This window comes from Schistocerca cancellata, chromosome 11 (assembly GCF_023864275.1).
Source record: "Schistocerca cancellata isolate TAMUIC-IGC-003103 chromosome 11, iqSchCanc2.1, whole genome shotgun sequence".
NCBI lineage: Eukaryota > Metazoa > Arthropoda > Insecta > Orthoptera > Acrididae > Schistocerca > Schistocerca cancellata.
Window position 1 is genome coordinate 120249717 of NC_064636.1, and position 25063 is coordinate 120274779.

Sequence of the window (25063 nt, forward strand, 5' to 3'; positions counted from 1 at the left end):
CGTAGCAGTGGAGTTGACATCAAAATGTGTGTGTTTTACACCGTTACGCAAAGCAACAGCTCGTTCAGTATCTAACGCTTTCATCAAACATTTTCTTAAAGAAGTGGGTCATGTTGATAAGGTTATATCAGATAATGGATCACAGTTTCGTTCTAAAATTTGGCTTCGTACTCTACAGCGTCGTAAAATTAAACCAATTTTCATTTCACTTTTTCACCCCCAATCTAACGCTTCAGAGAGATGGAGGAAGGAAATCAATAAATTGTGTCGTCTTCATTGTCGTCAGAATCACAGAACTTGGGATCAGTATCTTCATATTTTTCAAAACATTCTGAATGAACTTCCTAATGACTCAACTTCTTTACCACCTATACTGATATTAAAAAACAAAGCACCGACAAATCGCATTTCTGAAATCGTTCCTTTTCCGCCTTCACGGAAACTGCGGCATTCTGAAGTTGTCAACCTGGCTCTACAAAATATTGCATCTGCGGCTGCTAGAAGAGTGAAATCAGCAAAGCGTCCTGGTCGTTTAAAAATCTTGTCAGTTGGTCAGAAGGTGTTAATTAAGTCTCACCGTTGGTCTCACAAAGGAAAAGGCTTGTGTCGCAAATTTTTTCTGCTTTATAACGGCCCATATAGAATTCGCAAAATTATTCACGATAACACTGTCGAAGTAGAAACTCTTAAATCACGACGCTCTAAGGGAATACATCATATATCCAACGTTAAAATTTTTGTGGAATGATATACTTTTGAAAAATTTTTGTAGAATGACATACTGGTGAGAAACTAACAGCTACATGTAAACATGCGGAGAGTACAAGGACACCGCGCTGTGTTTTGGCGGCGGCGTATACTCAAAGCAACAGTCAAGTCTGCGCGCCGCTAAAGGCAGTCGTTGACTGCAAACAATCACTTCGTACGTCACGCGCCTACAGCTGATCGAGCGCTCAGTGCGAATGCACTGACAGCCGTAAATAAATACACAGTCTAATTTCTCCGACTAAAATCAGTATAAAGCTATAGTGACTTGTTGAATTCTGTTATTAACATTCATTATTTTTCAGGATACGGTTCTATAAAATATTTAAGAACTTCATGTAAATTCTGTGCGTGTCCGACGCTAAGACGACTTGCTATCGAGAAAATTTCAGGAAAAATGTCATTTCGAAGAAGAAAGTAATAAACTAAAAAAGGTAACTATTAATTGAGTTTATTTTTTCAGGTAACATATTTCCACTTAGGTACGTACTTTAGACGTAATTTGCTGCTCGCGATTACGTGATTCATACTTTGTGCTAATTACATGTTCTATGAAATTACTTGTGAAGCGACGTGCTTGCGTATGTTAACTGATTTTGACAATTTTTATTAATGTACTGGATTGTAACTTGTGTATACTATGCATCGCTTGGCTGCACTGCTTTTTCACTGATGTTATATTTTTTTTAATTATGTGCCTGCTGTGCCTATTTATTTAAATTATAATTGTCACCTGATTAATTGTGCTGATGTGGTTAGGTATGTAAGTTATACTTTGTGATTTATCTGCTTGCGCCTTCATGTTTACTTATTTGCTTGCGCCTTCATGTTTATTTATTAGATTACATATGAACATTTATTTGCTTACGGTTATACGATGCTGATGACCTGTTTATTACGTAAGATATGTTTGCTGCTATGCGTATGGATTGCATATTTACACATTTCTGCTTGTTGTCATAACTATACTTTAATTTGGTATATAGCAATGCTGTTGTACTGTGTATGAACATAGAGTTTAGATTACACTATGGTACTAGTTACAGATTGTTCGCTTGGCAGAGCCTCGTTGTAAGAAATTGTGCTGCATCCACTTGTTGACATTTTGTTCACTACTGGTATATTTACTCGCTATTGCTTGTTTTGCTTACGCTCAGTGCCTTATATTTTTAAGATAAGAAAATGAACTGCTATAACTCGACGAACGACATTAGTACGAGAAACATCATAGAAGTCGCATGAGCTGGAGGTTTTATGAAAGCTGTATAAATGTATGCCAATAGGAAGGAAGCTAACGACATGACATACCAACAGAGTTATTACACTGCATTTTTCGTGAGCAATTGAAATAGGAAGTGACACTTGACACAAGAAATACTCCACATGTTTGCTTCTGTTTGCCATAATTCTTGAAGTGGTGTACACACTGTGAAATATTAGGATCATTCACACTCCGTAATCGTACTTAATTACTGAGGGTTATTCGAACTAAGTCTGTTAGAGGTCATGTATGCATTCTTTGTTTATAATTCATAATGAGTAGAAGAATTTGGTCAGATGGATTACACAGAGGTTGTGTGTTGACAGTGTGTCTTCGGATTGTATGGGATGAGGAGGTTTGCATTAGGATTTTATCTGTACTTATTCGAGGAGACTGAATTGAGGAAAGAGTTATTATGGAAGTGAAATGATATTGGTGCTAAGGTTTATATGTAGCGACGTATGGAAGAGGTATTATAGAGGTATTGAGATTATATGAAGTTGATTTGAGTCTTAGTGGATAAGAGGCAAGTAAGTGAGGTGCATATTTTTTTGTTGTTGGTCTATATGGAACAAGGAGGATGAAGATAGCAGACTAGAACACTAAAATGGAAGTAACATTGTCTACACACACTTTGTTAAATCACTAAGCAGTATGTATTTTTTTTGGAGAGAGGAAGCATTGCATATCTTGGCACACTGACAGTTGTTCAACAACCGTACATTTTGATCTGGCTTGGCAAACATTGGTCTTGACATGATGACTATGACGTTGACTTAACAATTATTGACTGTTATACATTGCTGTCACTACTACTTGATACACATGATGAACATGAAATTTGACAGAAGTTGATTCAGCCAGTTAACACTATACAATTACACAGTAGTACTTAATGTGGATGAAAGATGAGTGAGTGTGTTTTGTGTGTTTTCCTTTCCTAATCCTAGCCACCTATCTCCTAAATATTATTTTATTTGTTTGTAGTGGCTTGCACTGACACCCAAAAATATTAACTGATGTTTGTGTATTTGTAATAGTAATATGACAATGATCTGATATCATTTGTGTGTTTGTTATGATTTGTATGTTTAGTGCAAGAGCATTGTAAAAGCATTTGTAAGTGTATTCAAACTATTGTTCATGCTTGAACTGTCTGAGTAGGGATGAAATTATGGACTGTTACTTGTACTGTTTCTACATGATTGGTGCCACTAGGACATGTTTAATTTGTGCTTAGGAACAGTGTAATCAGTGATAGTTGTTTAATGTCATTTGTTGGGGTCTGCATCTACTCCACAATGCTGGGTGCCACTGATGGACTGCTTCTACTGAAATGAAGTCACTTCATGGTGTCTGCACCTGTTCAACATTGCTGGGTGCCACTGATGGAACTGCTCCTACTGAAATGGTGTCACTTGTTGCTGTAAGCACCTGTTCAACATTGCTGGGTGCCACTGATGGACTGCTTCTACTGAAATGAGGTCACCTGTTGGAGTCTGAACCTACTCCACAATGCTGGGTGCCACTGATGAACTGCTTCTACTGAGATGATGTCACTTGTTGCTGTTTGCACCTGTTCCACATTGCTGGGTGCCACTGATGGACTGATTCTACTGAGATGATGTCACCTGTTGCTGTTTGCACCTGTTCCACATTACTGGGTGCCACTGATGGACTGCTTCTACTGAAATGATGTCACCTGTTGGAGTCTGAACCTACTCCACAATGCTGGGTGCCACTGATGGACTGCTTCTACTGAGATGATGTCACTTGTTGCTGTCAGCACCTATTCAACAGTGCTGGGTGCTACTGCTGGAACTGTGAACTACTTGTTGTGAATATTGTATTAACTGATTTTTTGTGTATTACTGTTTGTGAAAGTTATAAGACTCTTACCTGCTCATATTCGTCATTGCTGACGTTATCGATTGAATTGTTTAACCACATGATATTTCTGTAAACTATTATGTAAAGTCACATGTATGGAAGAATTTGTATTGCTTAGTGTATTTTATTAGGCTATTGAAAGGTCAGTGCAAAGCCAAAATTTTATCTAGTTATATGATATTTACGTATTAATATGATCTTTTATTTTTGTCTGTATTTTTTTTGACGAATTTGGTGGTATTTTCACCACCAATGCTGGCAAAAATACCATCAAATTCTAGCCCGTGGAGGAAGGGCATATGAAAGGTGGCTACACTGAGCCACAGCGCCAAAAATCGCGCCAGAGAGTGTATTGTTTCGCCGCCTCCACTGGCAGTGCGTGTTGAGAGGTAGCGGCAGAGAGTTCTTGCCGAGAGTTCTTGCCGAGAAGTTGTGCGGGACACTGCTTGTAGCAGAAGTCAGTGTGGGATGCGGTAGTGCAGAGTGTTGTTCCATGTTTTATGCAGTTAGTGATGGGAGAGATAGCAGATGTTGTTCCAATGGAGATATTGTAATGATCTGAGTGCTTTTCGTCAATATAAATTAAGGTAACTAACGACTGTTCTTTATTTCTTATTATTTGTGTGTCCTGAATAATGTGTCATTACAGGTTCAGTCAACAAAGCATCTGGCTTGTGTTCTTGTATTAGAGTGTAATTCTGCTTTCCTTGCGCAATTATAGTATTTCTAATTTTCTTTTATCACATCAGTATAATTGGTATTTATAAATTCTTGTTTTGTTGAAGAAGAACCGTGCCAGATGTGCGTTGAGTCACACTACCACACACAGAACAGCTACACTTGTGCTTTGTTGGCTTCGTAGGTTTTATAGTTGCTGGGGACTTAATTAATTAACTGTGTTAACGAAAAGTTTCATTTCATTCTTTGTTGTCATTCTATGCAGTCAGATAGCGTAACAATTAGTTGTCAGGGCCAGCCGTTTACGAGACATGCGTAATCGGACATACAGCGACAGAAAATTAAAAAGTATTTGCATTGCATTTTATTAAGCCCCCATGCAATATTTCCTGAATGGGTTTCCAAGTTCCACAATGGATCGAAGGATGACCTATGCCATATCACATCTATAATCTAGGTTTAAATTTAGTTTCAGAAAAGAGAAAACCATCAAAATGGTCTACAGTGACCCTCAATTATCGTTAATTACTTATCTAACTTGTCATAAATTACAGTGGCTGATGTGGCTTCTCAATAACTATATAACAGAAAAATCATCACGTTTCAGACTTTTACTTCAAGTGGCAAATGTGAACACCATGAGCTTTAATTGACGATCGACACTAGTATTACGCAAAAAGGGGGTGTAACAGATGAGACTTCTGCAGTTCTGACTGAAGCTTTATGCGCTGTTATGCGGCATCGCATGCGTTCATTACCTTGTCGGTGTTCGTCAGGGGGCAGCAGGCAACACCTCGCCGTCTCGGAAGCAACTCTCTCCCGACTTGTAACCTCCCCCTCACTTATCGACCTTAATGACTGTAAAAAATGAAACCGCGTGTACCTAATGGGAGTTTACTACTTCAACATCTAACTCCTGCGGGACGAAACACGACGAATCTTGCTCGTGCTCCCCCTTAACATCAACTATTTCTGGTAAAGTCTGCCGGTTAGGGCCAGAACTTTCTATCACTTCACAAACACTATCTTCCTGCGGGACGAGACGCGGCAAATCCTGCACGCGCTCCCCATAAACACTTCTCCCATACAGACCCCTATAATCTCTTAGCTCGTCGTATAAGCGACCGAACTGCCTTAACCAGACCTCATCCCTCTCTGCATCCCCTCGCTCGATGACGGACGTGTTATCCGACATCTGATCTTCTCTCAACAATTGCGAATCATTCTTAAACTCAATCTCCAGTTCCGCTGTGGGTATTACAGCTGCCACTTTATAATCGATTTCCGGAACACTACTTAAATTGTTCTCACTGACAGTGAATGTACTACCTACTGCCGTGTATACAGCTGATCTACTACTTGTGGGCGCACTCCTTTCTCCTAACACTGGCACACACTCCCGCCGTTGATTATTCCACACGGAATTTTCATAATGACGATACCTGGGTTTTCTCCTGTTATTGGGCCGCCAAAATTTCTCCACGCCCGCTCGGCCCCTCACCGGCGCGGCTAATGGTTTCCCTGTCTCGTCCCAGCAGATACGCTCCACGGATGCTGCTGAGGCGGCTGATCACACCCTCTGGCGTTATTACTATTCTGTGAAGCCCGTATCACGTTAGTATGGTACTGGTTTCTGTCATTCCTGTTATTATTTGCATTGTACCGATTGTTATTACGGTCCGAACCATTATTGTTATTGCTGCGGTATGCATTATTCCCATGGTTATCGTTGTTATGGTTGGGGTGGTACCCGTTGTTGTTACCACGGCCTCTACCACTGTCGCGATTATTGCGCCAATTGTCCTCGTCCTCAACTCTTTCCAGGAAATCATTGATTGTCCTGTAATTGCTTCCTACGTAGCGTTTTGTATCATCTGGAAGCTTCTTGTAGAGTTCCCAGACTATTTCGGATTCCGTGCGGCGATCACGCAAATATTCCAACTTGCGGATCCAGCCCTCACAAAACTCCCTCATCGAACCGCGCGAATTCGCATCGAAAGGCCTCGATACGACAAATTCGCGTCAGACACTTTGCTGTTTTTGCTCTGACCAGTATTCAGCCAGAAACAAATTTTTAAACTCGTCAAAAGTCAGGTTCGTAATGTTGAGGTTTAAGCCCCAACGCTTGGCATCACCAGCCAGCACATCAATAACCGCATTAATTTTTCTCTCATTAGTCCATGATCTGGGTAAAACTCTTTCACAATTTTTAATGAAATCCGTCGCGTGTATACCGCCTTTTTTCAAGGGGTCGAACCGCTCCTCTTTCGTCAACAATTCCGAACTATGTGCACAGATTGGCACATAGCTCTGTTTTTCGTCAAGTTTCTTTTCTAATTCCGACACTCTCGTAATTACTTGGCAAGTGGTTGTCGCAAGCGTTTCCACTTCCTTCTTTTTCTCTTCGCAGGTATTAGCCTGCTCCCTCACTTTAGTGTCTACTTCGGACACTAAAGCCTTTAGAGTTTCCACCTTCTGTTGATCCTCTTTTTTCACTAATTGAATTTGTTCCGTCACCTTATTCTCGATGATCAGAGCAACTGCTTCTCCTACACTTTTCTCGATTCTGCTAATTTCGGAATCAAAACGAGTATTTATGCTCGCAATTTCCGCCTGAACGCCTATCATTTCCTGTTTAAGATTACCGATTTCGGTATTAATTACAACAATATCTTCTTTGATTTTATCAACTTTTGTATTAACAACTCCAACATTGTTGTTAACAACATTAATAGCTTTGTTCTGATTGTCTAGCTTTCGTTCAATTTTTTCAGACTGAGCTTCTTGCTTGGCAGACTGAGCTTCTTGCTTGGAAGACAGAGCTTTAATTTCTGCCGATTGACTCTTGATTTCATTAATCAAAACATTCAATAAATCAGTTAAATTCCCGGAAACTACCGGTTTCACTTCCGTAGCGGCTTCCTCTTTAATTGTCCCCCCACATTCGTCATCAAGGGATTCAGATTTGATTTTCACTTCCGATTCCGAAACATTTTCTAAAGTTTGGAATTCCATTTCTGCTCTTTGTTGCGTTTCGGCGGTCGCGCCTTTCATGCTAGCCGCCTGCCCCTGAACAATGGGTACCGCGGTGCGCGTTTCCCACTGTTCGACCGATTGTTCCGTATCCAAGTCTACCAAATTTTGGCAATTGTTGCCTTCACTTATTTTAATAATTTTCAATATAAATGCCAAATCTCAAATATAATTAAGATTACTCCCACTACTTATTCTCGCTGACGTAACGGCCTGTACGTAACCAATACTTTGTTACGAGATTTGCACAATGCAAAATTCGTGTCCAGAACAACCTCAAATCTGAAGATTGTCCTGTCACGAGGTCGCCACGTGTAACCTCCCCCTCACTTATCGACCTTAATAACCGTAAAAAATGAAACCGCGTGTACCTAATGGGAGTTTTGGAAAAGCAATCGTCACCGAAGTTAACCTGTCGGTAAAGAGGGAGGAAAGGGTTACATCTAGATGAAAGGAAATGTGCTAATGAAACTGGTGGAAATTAATTTTGAAAAGGGGTAAAGTTAATAAAGAAAGTAAATGTGCAGCCGTTACGTTAACAATTAACTAGCGGTAATTAGGTATTTGAGATTTGTGGGAAATCACGGTCGCCAGTCCTAAGGACAATTACTATAGTAACTGAAAAGGAAAGGTTATTACACATATAATTAGCACTAGAAGCGTGGCAACTGAAGGTTGACACGTGTAGTGTGAAAACTGAAAGTTTGTCAGAAGTAATAAATTTCGCTACACCCTGACTTAATTTAGCAAAAGAATTAATAAAATCGAAAGTTAATTTAGTGACTGAAGTTAATAGTGAGCTTTCTTTCTGAAGCACATCGAAATTCAGTAAAATACGGCTAGTCTTGGACTACCTCAACAATCGTTTCAAAAGCTACTTGAATCTACGCAATTTAGAAATAAGAGATTTAACTTTGAACTTGAATTAAATGATTCCGAACAATTAACAATAGTAAAATTTAGTACGTACCAAGCTGAGCTGCAGTCACAGGTAAGCTAAAATATGGTAACAAAACTCGCACTCTTAATTTGTGCTTGTGTAATCTAAATAGTGTAGCCAGCTATAAATACTTTATAACAGAATTTTGAAATTAAAGCAGTGAAAACGAGTTAGCTATATTAATTTAATGCTGGCGTTTGAATTTCAACGACACTCGGGTTCATTTCGGAAAAGGAAGGGACTCTGGTTGGTAATGCAATTGGGACAATGAGCAACAAATGTTCATGCTAAGTTGCTATAATTATAGTGACGAAAATGGAACAGTTTGAAAAGCTGAGGTCTGCCATACAGTTCTAAAACTTTACGTGCGTCCAGTCTTCCTTGTCGGTTGATTGAAGGTTTGAAGCCGTCGGTCGAGGAGGTGGCGACAGTCACTCATTGTCGGCCGTCGCTGTTGCAGAAGCTGGATGTTGGCGCGCCTTCTTCTCGACACGGTCACCAGACGAAACGGGCTCTTGATGTGCGCCAGCTAATACTTCCCGTCCGCGACACCATGTCAGAAACTATCATCGCAAGTCGAGCGCAATTACATACTGCCAAACCCCGAAAGCGCGGCAACTCGCGGGAGCGTCACACAACACACCTGCTCCACTCGCTACTCCCGCCACACTCCTTCTGCTCAGCCCGCGCTCCACGCGGCAGAGTTAACACTACCAAAGATCCTACACACTTTGATTCTTCACACGACCTATCGACGTAATCGTTCGATAGCAGTCTTCCCTAGGCAAGACCCAGCGTAAAAATACAAATAATATTTACGAAACAAACCAATTATACATCGACTTAAATGTATAAATATATATATACAAACAGTAAAACAATTACAATATACAAAGAGACAGAAATGTCATATCTTGAGGTAACAAAGCAAGGAAAAAAAAATAGTACAATAGATGGAAATAGGAGGATATGCATTTCCGGCGTTACAGACTTCTCCTTAATACAATTTACCGGTTTAAAAAAAAACTATCTCGCTGTGTTTTCATCTAACCAATCAGGGTCTCAATGTTAACCTTAAGCTCCACCTACAAAAATTCTGTCTATCCAATGAGAAACGTTATACTTTTCGTGGTGGGGCAATGTTTCTAAAGTTTGTAACATAACAGAGACGCGAAAAAGCCTCACGCTAAAACTTGCAGCTAGTGTAGTCCTTTTAGTGTTATCGTAAGACATACTGTTCTTCTGGAGGGCTCTAGCTTTTAACATGGGCTGGGGGTGGTCCTGACGTAACAGAGACGCAAAAAGTCTCACGCTAAAACTTGCGGCTGGGGTGGTCCTTTTTGTGTTATCGTAAGAGCTATACTGTTCTTTTGGAGGGCTCTAGCTTTTAACATGAGCTGGGGGTGGTCCTAGCGGTTAGCTGGCGACGTGGGTGTCCGTTCCTTATCGTAGGGCCATCCATCTTAACACGGTTCTGTTCTCGGCTTCTGTTCTCGTTTCTCCCCTCGGAACTGCGTCTGTCTTATGGTGGGAAGGTATGACATGCGTTTAGGCCTTCTTGTGATAGTCTGTGGTATTCCATTTGCTCACTCATTACTCGTATTACTTTGGTTAATTTAATGTCATGATTTATTTGGAGCTATGTGACATAGTACTGGATTTGCTTATCATGTCAGTGTTTTCATGGAAGGTGTTGGATTTACCTGACACCTTACACACACTCCATATGTATCGAGCCCCTGTCGTACCTCTTGAATAAGTCTATCATGTGATTGCATATGCTCTGAAAATACCAAAATATTATCCAGATTTGCGTAACAGAAAGGTAATCCCTGGAGCACTTAATCAATGAATCATTGCCAGGATTGTGCCGTATTTTCGAGTCCGAATGGCATAAACAGAAATTCGAATAGCGCAAAGAGTGTGATCACCACCGTCTTTGTCACGTCACCCGGAGCCTCAGTAATCTGACTGTATGCCTTACGGCACTCCATTAATGAGAAGATATTCGCACCCGCTAGAGCGTAGTTAAACGTTTGAATGTTTGGTGTGGGGTACTTGTCTGGGGTTGTTCTCGCGTTCAATCGGCGGTAGTCGCCACAGGGACGCAATGTGTTGTCTTTCTTGCGTACTAGGTGGAGAAAGGACGCCCAAGAACTGTCAGACCTCCTAATTTCTCCAGTCTGGAGAATCTCCTCAAATATCGCATTTGTCTCCGCTAATCGCTCTGGGGCTAATCTGCGGACACGTCTCGATATTGGCGGACCTATTTGATCCGGTTGTAAGAGTTATTTCCCAAATTCACGGTGAGTGCTAAATGAGATAAGAAAACTGCGCCCAACATTGGCTGTAAAATATCTGCCACTACAAAATTACACCTATAACGGGTAGACAAACCAACATCTAACGTGAGCTCTTTATAGCTGTACGTGTTTATACTTGAGCGTATCAACCACTTGTAATCTGTGCGATGTTAGTATACATTCCCAGGTTGATGCAGAGTGGCATAAAGGTACAGCATACGGGAAGCCTTCAAGCGCCTCACCTTGACTGTGCGTGTTGCTGCCTGCAACTGTCAGCTGGTTGCTCGTTCGTATACGGCGCCGTTCGTGAGTGCCGCAGCCCGTGGCGCCTAGAGCGGGCTGCCCTCGCCATTTGGGTATCCGCAAGGTTTGGCACATCTCGTAGCTTGTGGCCCGAATCGTCTGTGATACCAGTAAAAACTGTCAGTGTGAGCTTCATCCTGTTTGGAGTGTGACTTCCTGTTGCTGGTCGACGTCTGCATCCCCAAGCTATGTAGCCGAGTAGCCTTATTTTCCACCGCGTCTTGCAGTTTCCTGATCCCCTCAGCGATGCCTTGTTTTTGTCTGTAACCTGTGGCTGCACAGCTTAACTTCGATTCTTCTAACCATTCCGATGAGTCATCATTGACTTCCGTTGCTGAAGTGGCAGATGACGTTGCTACAGACGCTACGAGTTTCGACTGTAGAGTAGCGGAAGCTCTGTCAGCTGTTTGCAGTTTCTTGTCGAGAGACAGTCCGTCGTACGCAAATGGACGTCAGTTGAACTTGATGAGGAAGCTGATGTCGCCAGGCATGCACTAACAGTTCACTGGATACCAAGTTTGCGTCGACTATATTTCGCAAATGTCTCCAGAATTCAGATGAACTTCTGTCCCCTCGTTTCTCCTGATACATCACCTGGGAAGGCAGTGGTCTAGGCAGTTTCATGCAGCGAAAGTGTGGTGTATTATTGTTGGAGCGGTGGATGTATGATCATATCAGAGACTATCAATGTTGCCCACTGATCCAGGTTGCGAATTGAGAGAATGAATTTGTCTCTGTCTTCGGTTATGCGTTGTTGCTCGAAGATATTCTCTGTAATCGCAAACAATACGTCTGGCTCCGTAGGCGTGACTGGCGGCGCTCTTAACTGCATGCGTGGCGCGGTTGATCGAACGACGCGTTCGTGCGTGAAAGATCTTCTGCATCTTAGTGTGCTAGTGTTGTGCCTGCTACTACCGGAGTTTGAAAACTCATGGATTCCGTTTTGCTATCATTCTTCGGCGTTACAAGCTCCAAAAGCTCAACCTCTTGCTTTAGCCGTCGTATCTCGTCGTTTGTTGCTCACAGAATTTTGTTAGCTTCTTCCATCTTTGGTAAAACTGTCGCACAACATTAAGTTTCGAGAGATTTTCTTACTTTTCCTGGGGTCATCCATTATGTAGGCAATAAATTAAACCAACATAGAGCTTTGCACAAAATGCTTTATTTATCAAAAAAAAAAGGTTCTGAGCACTATGGGACTTAATATCTATGGTTATCAGTCTCCTATAACTTAGAACCACTTAAACCTAACTTACCTAAGGACATCACACAACACCCAGTCATCACGAGGCAGAGAAAATCCCTGACCCCGCCGGGAATCGGACCCGGGAACCCGGGCGTGGGAAGCAAGAGCGCTACCGCAGGACCACGAGCTCCCGACTTTATTTATCCAACTCGGAAAAGAAAAACTAACTTCACTAACAGTCAACGAGTAAAAACCTACAACTAACGTCTGCTGCACTTGCATGCAGTAAAAGAAGCACACATCACTGATTACTCCCACGTTCCCACGAGTTTATTAAATCGTTATTTCGCCACAAACAGCAAGAAACACCGCTGAAAACTATTAAATGTAGTAACTCTATAACATTGCACAAATAACTTTGTCAGCCGATACAGCTTCAACTGCACGCCGCGAAACGTAAAAACACTACTGAGGTTCAAAATGGCTCTGAGCACTACGGGACTTAACATCTGAGGTCATCAGTCCCCTAGAACTTAGAACAAGTTGAACCTAACTAACCTAAGGACATCAGACACATCCATGCCCGAGGCAGGATTCGAACTTGCGATCGTAGCGGTCGCGCGGTTCCAGACTGAAGCGCCTAGAACCGCTTGGCCACACCGGCCGGCCACTACTGAGGCGTGATGCTTGGGTGAGCGACGTAAGCACACTCACGACTAACACACCACTCGAGCCAATAACACAGGTAGAAAGACTGAGGTTAATGAGAATCCACTAATAAGTTATTTTTACAGCAAATACACTCCTGGAAATTGAAATAAGAACACCGTGAATTCATTGTCCCAGGAAGGGGAAACTTTATTGACACATTCCTGGGGTCAGATACATCACATGATCACACTGACAGAACCACAGGCACATAGACACAGGCAACAGAGCATGCACAATGTCGGCACTAGTACAGTGTACATCCACCTTTCGCAGCAATGCAGGCTGCTATTCTCCCATGGAGACGATCGTAGAGATGCTGGATGTAGTCCTGTGGAACGGCTTGCCATGCCATTTCCACCTGGCGCCTCAGTTGGACCAGCGTTCGTGCTGGACGTGCAGACCGCGTGAGACGACGCTTCATCCAGTCCCAAACATGCTCAATGGGGGACAGATCCGGAGATCTTGCTGGCCAGGGTAGTTGACTTACACCTTCTAGAGCACGTTGGGTGGCACGGGATACATGCGGACGTGTATTGTCCTGTTGGAACAGCAAGTTCCCTTGCCGGTCTAGGAATGGTAGAACGATGGGTTCGATGACGGTTTGGATGTACCGTGCACTATTCAGTGTCCCCTCGACGATCACCAGTGGTGTACGGCCAGTGTAGGAGATCGCTCCGCACACCATGATGCCGGGTTTTGGCCCTGTGTGCCTCGGTCGTATGCAGTCCTGATTGTGGCGCTCACCTGCACGGCGCCAAACACGCATACGACCATCATTGGCACCAAGGCAGAAGCGACTCTCATCGGTGAAGACGACACGTCTCCATTCGTCCCTCCATTCACGCCTGTCGCGACACCACTGGAGGCAGGCTGCACGATGTTGGGGCGTGAGCGGAAGACGGCCTAACGGCGTGCGGGACCGTAGCCCAGCTTCATGGAGACGGTTGCGAATAGTCCTCGCCGATACCCCAGGAGCAACAGTGTCCCTAATTTGCTGGGAAGTGGCGGTGCGGTCACCTACGGCACTGCGTAGGATCCTACGGTCTTGGCGTGCATCCGTGCGTCGCTGCGGTCCGGTCCCAGGTCGACGGGCACGTGCACCTTCCGCCGACCACTGGCGACAACATCGATGTACTGTGGAGACCTCACGCCCCACGTGTTGAGCAATTCGGCGGTACGTCCACCCGGCCTCCCGCATGCCCACTATACGCCCTCGCTCAAAGTCCGTCAACTGCACATACGGTTCACGTCCACGCTGTCGCGGCATGCTACCAGTGTTAAAGACTGCGATGGAGCTCCGTATGCCACGGCAAACTGGCTGACACTGACGGCGGCGGTGCACAAATGCTGCGCAGCTGGCGCCATTCGACGGCCAACAACGCGGTTCCTGGTGTGTCCGCTGTGCCGTGCGTGTGATCATTGCTTGTACAGCCCTCTCGCAGTGTCCGGAGCAAGTATGGTGGGTCTGACACACCGGTGTCAATGTGTTCTTTTTTCCATTTCCAGGAGTGTATTAACACAAATAAACTTTAAACGAGTAACTGAAGACAAAACCTTTATAAGACACTGACGAGCAATTTCAACAGCAGTCCAGCGCGCGTGACGTCAGACCTAAAATTGTAGCATCTAGCAGGAGATAACTGAACAGGTGCAACCTTTGCAATTATTATTAAAAAGGGAAGCCACAAGGAATTTCCTTGAAAGTGGGTGTTTGCGGATACGTATCATTATACTGAATAAAATTAAAAATATACGAGAGATCTGATGGTGCTCGTTGGCTATGTTGATGGTATCTGTAACTACGTGGATGACGTATTACTTTTATTCTACAGATTTTTCCCGACAAAAATCATTTACCCGGGATCACGCTGTCTGCCCTCTAACTAACTAAGTAGGCAGCGTCTCAGGTCGTACACACATTTCACCTTTCATTAAACTCACATCAGTCACATTTTCTTTTTCCTATTCAATTTCGTCGAAAAGAATTCGTCTGCGACGCAAAATAATGCTCTCTGAATATCTGAGCTCTGCACCGTGTCTAACTCTGTGGTGTTGTGTCGCGTGTGTTGATCATCACCACCAGAACATGGCGACGCAGCGTTCACAGGCTGTGGTCTGGTCGCTGTTTCGAGTCCTCTTCAGCTCCCGCTTGTTCGCGGGAAACGCGTGGTAGCGCCACTGGCGAACTGCCTACATTTCGCGTTCGCCTCCATTCGCCGAGATGGACAGCTGGTTTAATATCGAAGCGACGGAGACGTGTTCTACTGCCAGGTACACGCGTGCGTGACGTCGTGGGTCCTTAGCGGTGATTGGTGGAAGGAGCAAATGAGCAGACGCCGTAATGCACTACGTCTTTCTGAAGGTAAATTTCCATATTCGTTAGTAATGTCAGTGGGAAAGAAATATAAACGGATTGAGTGCCAAATAGGAGGAACAAAGTTAGAACAGGTGGACGGTTTCAAGCACTTAGGATGCATCTTCTCACAGGATGGCAACATAGTGAAAGAACTGGAAGCGAGGTGTAGCAAAGCTAATGCAGTGAGCGCTCAGCTACGATCTACTCTCTTCTGCAAGAAGGAAGTCAGTACCGAGACTAAGTTATCTGTGCACCGTTCAATCTTTCGAGCAACTTTGTTGTATGGGAGCGAAAGCTGGGTGAATTCAGGTTACCTTATCAACAAGGTTGAGGTTACGGATATGAAAGTAGCTAGGATGATTGCTGGTACTAGTAGATGGGAACAATGGCAGGAGGGTGTCCACAATGAGGAAATCAAAGAAAAACTGGGAATGAACACTCTAGATGTAGCAGTCAGGGCGAACAGGCTTAGATGGTGGGGTCATGTTACACGCATGGGAAAAGCAAGGTTACCCAAGAGACTCAATGATTCAGCAGTAGAGGGTAGGTGGAGTCGGGGCAGACCGAGGAGAAGGTACATGGATGCGGTTAAGAATGATTTTGAAGTAATAGGTATAACATCAGAAGAGGCACCAATGTTAGCACTGAATAGGCGATCATGGAGGAACTGTATAAGAGTGGTTATGCTCCAGACTGAACGCTGAAAGGCAGAATCAGTCTTAAATGATGATGATGATGATGATGATTAATTTCTGTAATGAAATTCGCGTGCTACGAGAACACGCTGGATCGACATAATACTGCATTGTTAATGACTATAAATCGTGTCGTTGTTGATACGATCAGTTGTACGAAGAAAGCCGGGCGACGGTCCGCTGCCTATAATAAAGAGCTGAAATTTTCGATATTGCTGTTTCCATTCGATACTCCTTAAAAGTGTCATCACATTTACATACGTGTTGAATGGAATTCACATCAGAGTCATTGTGAGAAACACAAAAAACACACTGGACGCTTAAGGTACACCTTAACTGATTTATAAGTTCAGTTTCCACGCCGTTTAGCCACAAATGACTACTCTGTCATTTGTTTGGGAGAGTCTTAGCAGCAGCCGTCTTGGCTGTTGGAAAACAGATACAGGCCAACTTCCCCGCCGAGTTACGCACAGCTTCATGGACGACAACTTGACATTACGAATGCGTTAAATAAACTGACATCTGAATCTAAATCACTACCGGACAACATTCTTAATTGTGAAACAATGCTTTTCAAATTCTTCTAACAAGAAATACAATTCGCTATTTAGATATATCTGTTTATGTGCACCAGCTCAACTCATTTCCACAACGAAGTCTATTCGATATATCACGTATTTACCTGGATCCAGTAGTTACTGTTAGTTGTGTGTAGTTCACAGGCTAAGTACTAATGATATGCCGTGTTGGCATCGACATTCTCTGCATAATTATGCTGTACAAATACAGGTGATATTTTAATTTTAACTACTGACGACGCGATTGGCACGATTGTTTTATGTATCTCCACTGCAGGATGTGATTTTAGTGTTTTTTTTTCTGGTGAAGGTATATTTAGATATACTGAAACCTTGGTCCAGGATTTCAATAACTCTTTATCCTATAACTGTTTGGCTGTTATCATTTACCGTGAAGTGAGTTGTCTATAAGTAACGAGAAAAAGAATCTGATACTGCAGTGTGCTCCCTGCCGCCGTTGGACAAGCAGCTGCAGCAGCAAGTCGTATACTCCTAGCTCACTCATTTGTTACATAGTTTAATTCTTAATTTCTTTGCGTGTTTTTGGTACTTGAATTGCTTAATTGATATATTTCTGGCGTATTATAGTATTTGAGAGTTGTAGCATCGCGTTTTAGTACCTGAATAGTGTAAATTAGCGTAGTCTCCTTCCGCCGCCGAGCAGTGCGTCAGCAGTGCGCAAGTAGCAGCATTACTGAATTTACTAGGCAATCTTGTATTTTAATAACCGTTTAAATTTTGTGTCGATTTGTTTGCGCTCTCTGTAGATTAGTTCAGACGTTCAGACGTTCTTTGCACAACAGTTTTACCATGGATAGGGACTGCAACTGCTGTGTTCGGATGCAGGCTGAATTGGCATCCCTTCGCGCCCAGCTTCAGGCAGTGTTGGCTTCGGTCACACAGCTTGAGGCTGTTGCCAATAGGGTCCGGATGGGGGTTTGTCGGGGACGGCCAGCTCGTCCCACGCATCCCCCGATCGGACTACGACTGTGGTTGCCCGGGATACTGCCCGCATTGAGGCTGATCCCTCACCTGTGGTAGAGTGGGAGATCGTCTCAAGGTGTGGCAGGGGGCGAAAGACATTCCGGAGGGCTGAACGGAAGGCCTCTCCAGTTTGTCAGACGAACTGGTTTCAGGCTCTGTCGCAGGCTGATACTGATCTTCGGCCTGACATGGCTGCATGTCCTGTTCCAGAGGTTGCCCCTCAGTCTGCAAGATCCAGGCGGTCGCAAAGGGTGGGCTTACTGGTAGTTGGGAGCTCCAACTTCAGGCGCGTAATGGGGCCCCTTAGGGATATGGCAGCAAGAGAGGGGAAGAAAACCAATGTGCACTCCGTGTGCATAACGGGAGGAGTCATTCCAGATGTGGAAAGGGTCCTTCCGGATGCCATGAAGGGTACAGGGTGCACCCATCTGCAGGTGGTCGCTCATGTCGGCACCAATGATGTGTGTTGCTATGGATCGGAGGAAATCCTCCCTGGCTTTCAGTGGCTATCTGATTTGGTGAAGACTGCCAGTATCGCTAGCAGGATGAAAGCGGAGCTCACCATCTGCAGCTTCGTCGACAGGACTGACTGCGAACCTTTGGTACAGAGCCGAGTGGAGGGTCTGAATCAGAGGCTGAGACGGTTCTGCGGCCGTGTGGGCTGCAGATTCCTCGACTTGCGCCGTAGGGAGGTGGGGTTTCGGGTTCCGCTGGATAGGAGTCCACTACACGCAGCAAGCGGCAACATGGGTAGCAGGGGTTGTGTGGCGTGGGCAGGGCGGTTTCTTACGTTAGATGGCCTTGGGCAAGTACAGAAAGGGCAACAGCCTCAACGGGTGTGGGACAAAGTCAGGACATGCGGGGACCAAGCAGCAATCGGTATTGTAATTGTAAACTGTCGAAGCTGCGTTGGTAAAGTACCGGAACTTCAAGCGCTGATAGAAAGCACCGAAGCTGAAATCGTTATAGGTACAGAAAGCTGGCTGAAGCCAGAGATAAATTCTGCCGAAATTTTTACAAAGGTACAGACGGTGTTCAGAAAGGATAGATTGCATGCTACCGGTGGTGGTGTGTTCGTCGCTGTTAGTAGTAGTTTATCCTGTAGTGAAGTAGAAGTGGATAGTTCCTGTGAAGTATTATGGGTGGAGGTTACACTCAACAACCGAGCTAGGTTAATAATTGGCTCCTTTTACCGACCTCCCGACTCAGCAGCATTAGTGGCAGAACAACTGAGAGAAAATTTGGAATACATTTCACATAAATTTTCTCAGCATGTTATAGTCTTAGGTGGAGATTTCAATTTACCAGATATAGACTGGGACACTCAGATGTTTAGGACGGGTGGTAGGGACAGAGCATCGAGTGACATTATACTGAGTGCACTATCCGAAAATTACCTCGAGCAATTAAACAGAGAACCGACTCGTGGAGATAACATCTTGGACCTACTGATAACAAAAAGACCCGAACTTTTCGACTCTGTATGTACTGAACAGGAAATCAGTGATCATAGGGCCGTTGCAGCATCCCTGAATATGGAAGTTAATAGGAATATAAAAAAAGGGAGGAAGGTTTATCTGTTTAGCAAGAGTAATAGAAGGCAGATTTCAGACTACCTAACTATGTTGAGTGTTTATGAAAAAAGTTCAAGGAAATCGTAAAATGCGTTTTAGACAGGTAGATGCCGAGTAAAACTGTGAGGGACGTGAAAAACCCACAGTGGTACAACAACAAAGTTAGGAAACTACTGCGAAAGCAAAGAGAGCTTCACTCCAAGTTTAAACGCAGGCAAAATCTCTCAAACAAATAGAAGCTAAACGATGTCAAAGTTAGCGTAAGGAGGGCTATGCGTGAAGCGTTCAGTGAATTCGAAAGTAAAACTCTATGTACCGACTTGACAGAAAATCCTCGGAAGTTCTGGTCTTACGTTATATCAGTAAGTGACGCGAAACAGCATATCCAGACACTCCAGGATGATGATGGCATTGAAACAGAGGATGACACGCGTAAAGCTGAAATACTAAACACCTTTTTCCAAAGCTGTTTCACAGAGGAAGACCGCACTGCAGTTCCTTCGGTAAATCCACGCACAAACGAAAAAATGGCTGACATCGAAATAAGTGTCCAAGGAATAGAAAATCAACTGGAATCACTCAACAGAGGAAAGTCCACTGAACCTGACGGGAAACCAATTCGATTCTACACAGAGTACGCGAAAGAACTTGCCCCCCTTCTAACATCCGCGTACCGCAAGTCTCTAGAGGAACGGAAGGTTCCAAATGATTGGAAAAGAGCACAGGTAGTCCCAGTCTTCAAGAAGGGTCGTCGAGCAGATGCGCAGAACTATAGACCTATATCTCTGACGTCAATCTGTTGTAGAATTTTAGAACGTGTTTCTTGCTCGAGTATCATGTCGTTTTTGGAAACCCAGAATCTACTATGTAGGAATCAACATGGATTCCGGAAACAGCGATCGTGTGAGACCCAACTCGCTTTATAGGTTCATGAGACCCAGAAAATATTAGATACAGGCTCCCAGGTAGATGCTATTTTTCTTGAGTTCCGGAAGGCGTTCGATACAGTTCCGCACTGTCGCCTGATAAACAAAGTAAGAGCCTACGGAATATCAGACCACCTGTGTGGCTGGATTGAAGAGTATTTAGCAAACAGAACACAGCATGTTGTTATCAATGGAGAGACGTCTACAGACGTTAAAGTAACCTCTGGCGTGCCACAGGGGAGTGTTATGGGACCATTGCTTTTCACAATATAAGTAAATGACCTAGTAGATAGTGTCGGAAGTTCCATGCGGCTTTTCGCGGATGATGCTGTAGTATACAGAGAAGTTGCAGCATTAAAAAAATTGTAGCGAAATGCAGGAAGATCTGCAGCGGATAGGCACTTGGTGCAGGGAGTGGCAACTGACCCTTAACATAGACAAATGTAATGTATTGCGAATACACAGAAAGAAGATTATATGATAGCGGAACAAACACTGGTAGCAGTTACTTCTGTAAAATATCTGGGAGTATGCGTGCGGAACGATTTGAATTGGAATGATCATATAAAATTAATTGTTGGTAAGGCGGGTACCAGGTTGAGATTCATTGGGAGAGGCCTTAGAAAATGTAGTCCATCAAGAAAGGAGGTGGCTTACAAAACACTCGTTCGACCTATACTTGAGTATTGCTCATCAGTGTGGGATCCGTACCAGATCGGGTTGATGGAAGAGATAGAGAAGATCCAAATAAGAGCGGCGCGTTTCGTCACAGGGTTATATGGTAACCGTGATAGCGTTACGGAGATGTTTAACAAACTCAAGTGGCAGACTCTGCAAGACAGGCGCTCTGCATCGCGGTATAGCTTGCTCGCCAGGTTTCGAGAGGGTGCGTTTCTGGATGAGGTATCGAATATATTGCTTCCCCCTACTTATACCTCCCGAGGAGATCACGAATGTAAAATTAGAGAGATTCGAGCGCGCACGGAGGCTTTCAGACAGTCGTTCTTCACGCGAACCATACGCTACTGGAACAGGAAAGGGAGGTAATGACAGTGGCACGTAAAGTGCCCTCCGCCACACACCGTTGGGTGGCTTGCGGAGTATAAATGTAGATGTAGATACTAAATGAGCACTTACACTGGGTTGTAATTTCTCAATTTAAGCGTCCTGTTAAGCTTCGCTACAGCAATAAAGTGCTGACACTAAGCAGTTTCTCAACAGATTTACTCTGGTAACTGTTGAAATTAAAATTTTTCGTTTACATCACGTGCTAATTGCATTGATTACAAGAATAGTTGAAAGAGTACAGGCTTTAATAAACAAAATTCGAACAGTTTGGTTGTGAGTTGGTCAAGCCAAAGATTGTAAATGCGAATCTATCATTGTGGTAAAATCTTGATCTTCTGCATAGCCTCATATCTACGTTCTCACTTTGTTTAACATACTTTTCGTTATAAAAATAAAAAGTCCAGACTGAATTCAGAAAATCTATATAATACAATGAACAAGCCTGCAACGGGTATTTTGATACATATTACGTATGACTCTTGGACATTAACTACAAAAAATGCAAGTGGTGAGGAGGCGGGGGTACACTTTCACAAAACGTAGTTAACCTGCTTGTCACAAGGGATTGCAGTCGCAACCTCTTCTCATTCTTTGTTATTTACATTTAACAGATTACCGTCTATCGTTTTTTCCATCACATTAGGCACATCGACATATCGACAATGACTTCGAAAATAAGTTCGCGGCGGTATGAATCATTCTGGAACCCACACATACACAACGCTTCTTAGTCGTCATTACTGCAGCAAGGCATCTGTGACCAAACAGTAGTTATGGCGCTATAGAATACGTAATGGGCCTCATAAGAAATTAAAACGACTTTTCACATCGAAACGAAATGTTTGGTACGCTGTTAACATATCGCAGAACTTTGACGGATGTGTTATCTGTCGCTCTAGAGCTGATTGAGTATGAGCGAGAGCACTGCAACTGCTGTTTGCATACCAGCTGTAACGGTGTCGTTCTGAACTTGATTCTGAGTGCTTCCTGTGGTAATCCGGTCTTCAAATCATTTTCCTCATTTCGTCGGAAGTCTATTTATAGCAATAATAGATTAGAAGCACAAAATATTGAAAATGTTTAGAAACTTTTCGTAACAAAAAATCTGCACGTGTAAGTGGTCATATTTTTACACAATAGCAAGAGAGCTGAAAGATGAGGCGATATTGGAGTTGCTCTAGGAGCACTTTCCATCTGGTACTGACACTCCTATTCCATGAACGAATATCTGTTTAAAAACTGTTAGCATGAGTGTGGTTGAACGAGCAGAACTACAAAATAATGCGTCCATAATTCGCTCCACATCATTGCGATGCGAGAATCGTTCAAATGAGCTAACTCTACATCCATAATCGGCAAATCATTGTGAGGTGCATGGTAGAGTGTACTTCCATTGTACCAGTTACTTGAGCTTCTACAAGTTCCATTCATGTATGGGACACGGGAGGAATGGTTATTCAAATACCTCCATCTGTAACGTAATTAATCTACTCTAGTCCTAACGATCTCTATGGGAGCAATATGTGGGCGACTGAAAGATGTTCCTAGAGTCATAACTATCACTTCGTTAGTAGGCTTTCTCGAGCGAGTTTGTCTCTGCCAGTTCAGTTTCTGAAGAAATTCTGTGATGCTCTGCAATGGGGCAAAACAAATCTGTGACCATTCATGCGGCCCTTCTCTGCATGCACTCCATACCCACTGTTAGTACTATTTGGAACGAGTCCCACACACTTTCACAATATTCCAGAATGGGTCACCCAAGGGATTTGTAAGCATGTCCTTTGTAGACCGATTGCATTTTCACAGTTTTTTACCAGTGATACGATGTCTGTCACCTGATTCACAATTGAGACTATGTGATTATTGCGTTTCATATTCCTATAAATTGTTGCATCCACGTATTTCTACTAGTTGACCTATTCTAACTATCAGAGGGTTATATGTTTGTACATTTGAAGCAAGTTTCCAATCATTGTACCACTTCAAAATTTTATCAACACCTGAATGAATATTTGTGCATATTTCTTCAGACAATACCTGATTATGTACAACTGCATTATCTACGACAAGTCTGAGGTTACTGTTGATATTGTATGTAAGGTCGTTAACATACATCATGAACAGCAACAGCTCCAACGAACTTTCCTGGAGCATACCCGAAGTTACTTCTACATGTGTCGGAGACTCTCCATCCAAGACAACTTGCTGCATTCTACCTACCAAAAAACCTCTCAATCCAGTCATAGATTTCGTTTGATAACCAATACGCTTCAACTTTTGATAACAAAAAAAAAAAAAAAAAAACAGAACTGCTGCGACTACCTGACTCCCTTGACTCATGAGTTTCAGGACGTTACGTGAGAAAAGTGTGGGTTGGCTTTCACATGCTCGATGTTTGCGGAATCCGTGCTCGCTGACAAGGTAAAAGAATTTTGTTCAAGATAACTCACTAAGTTTGAGATCAGATTCTGCAGCAAATGGGTATCAAGAACATTTGACAGTAGTTTTGTGAATCACCTTCACTGGGTGTACTCTGTGTTTGCCGTCAACTATTGGACACAGTTTCTTGTTCGTGGGATCTACGACAGATTATAGTTAAAACACAGGGTAACTCTCCGAAATTTGGTTTAGAATTGAGTAGGGATTCCAACAGGCTTTGGAGCCTTCCTCAACTTAGAACAACTCGAACACTAATGTCTGTATCATTCATCTTAGCAATGTGTAACGCGACATTCTTCTCTAGCTTTACTTTTCCTCCATAGCAGTTGTCGATACTAGTACTATTTTTCGAATTTTGGACGTGTCAGGATTATCTGAGTTGCTTTTCTGAAAACTTTCACATAATTTTATACATAGTAATTTATATTTCAATCTAAAATGTATGAAAATGAATTACTTTATAGAATGTTTTACTCTATGTTATAACCCATAAGTATTAGTTCTCAACGTACAGTTAATTTTTTTATTTTAAGAAGCGTTTGAAATCACGAAGTACTGGCATACTTATAATTTATATTATTAAGAATGCAATACTGTACGGGCCATTAGGTTTATTTCTGGATTCATTTGTGAAATAATAACGGAAAGTAATAATGTAAGAGAAATTAGTAGAAATGCATTGATCAAGAAAACATTTAATCCCTTTGTACTATAGTTATGCCTCTGATACGATCTGATGTATTTTTGTATTTTGTGGAACAATATAATTTCGGCTTTGTCAATGTGACCAAAAGACTATATGATAAACCAAAATGCGAGGAAATAGATTTACGTAAAAATAAAAATTCTGCAAGAAAAATCTTCAAATTTATTTACATAAATCGAACCGTGAGGACCTAAAATGTGATAGTTTCAGCTTCAAATATCAGACCCCTAGACAAGAAAAAAAGGAGCCAACTCTGCATGACAAGCTAAGTAAACAGAAAGTTTACAGTAATCTTCGACCCTTTCAAATTTTTCATAAAAGACTTTGCTTATTGTGGACAATTGCTGCAAGTAAGATAGAGGGACGTAGATTACAAGTGGGGTGAGAATTAAACTTGATTTTCATTTACAAATGAACATCTGAAAGTGAAAGGTTTCTGCTTTTATTTCGCTACTCTCAATTTCAGCCTCTTTATCGTGTATGAGTGGTTGGACGGAAAGTTTGGTACCATTAACAGTGTTTACATGTATGACCAGAATATTTTGGGGTTTTGTGAGAGATCTCTTTCAACGTTCCGCTTCAGTAGGCGTTGGAAGCTTCATCATTGCCCTCTCGGCAGAAATGTGTTTAATTTAGCAACTCTGTCCCTAGCCCGAATCTTTGTTTA